The sequence below is a fragment of the Corvus brachyrhynchos genome, unplaced genomic scaffold (genome assembly GCF_000691975.1).
Source record: "Corvus brachyrhynchos isolate BGI_N302 unplaced genomic scaffold, ASM69197v1 scaffold8, whole genome shotgun sequence".
NCBI lineage: Eukaryota > Metazoa > Chordata > Aves > Passeriformes > Corvidae > Corvus > Corvus brachyrhynchos.
In genome coordinates, this window is record NW_008240031.1 from 2,675,142 (window position 1) to 2,675,695 (window position 554).

Here is a 554-nt window from a genome sequence, read left to right on the forward strand (position 1 = left end):
CCCAGCCTGGCTCCAGAGCAGAGGGACTCCAGACCCCAGGGCATCTCTATGGCCCTCTGGTCCTGCTCCAGGTATGTTCTAGATAGAACACGACCTCATCTAACCCCAGTCTGGGGGCCTGTCCAGCATCTCCCTAGGAATGAATCACTGCCTGGTCTGGAGGAGGATTTTGTAGCTCTGCTTACAGCTCTGTTGGCCCAGTGCTATGCCTTGGGCTGATCCTGCCTCCTGTGCAGAACTTGCACCTTGTTTAAGAAGGTTTGATGCAGCAAAATGCCAAAAGACCGAGAGAGCTGGAGGTGTTCATCCTGGAGAAGAGAAGGCTCTGAGGAGACCTTAGAGCCCCTGCCAGTGCCTAAATGGGCTCCAAGAGAGCTGGAGGAGGATTTTGGCTAAGCCTCAAATGGCAGGACAGGGGGAATGGCTTTACACCAACAGAGGGCAGGGTTAGATGGGGTATTAGGAAGGAATTCTTCCCTGTGAGAGTGGTGAGGCCCTGGCACAGGTTTCCCAGAGCAGCTGTGGCTGGCCCCGGGGCCCCGGGGGGGGCAAAA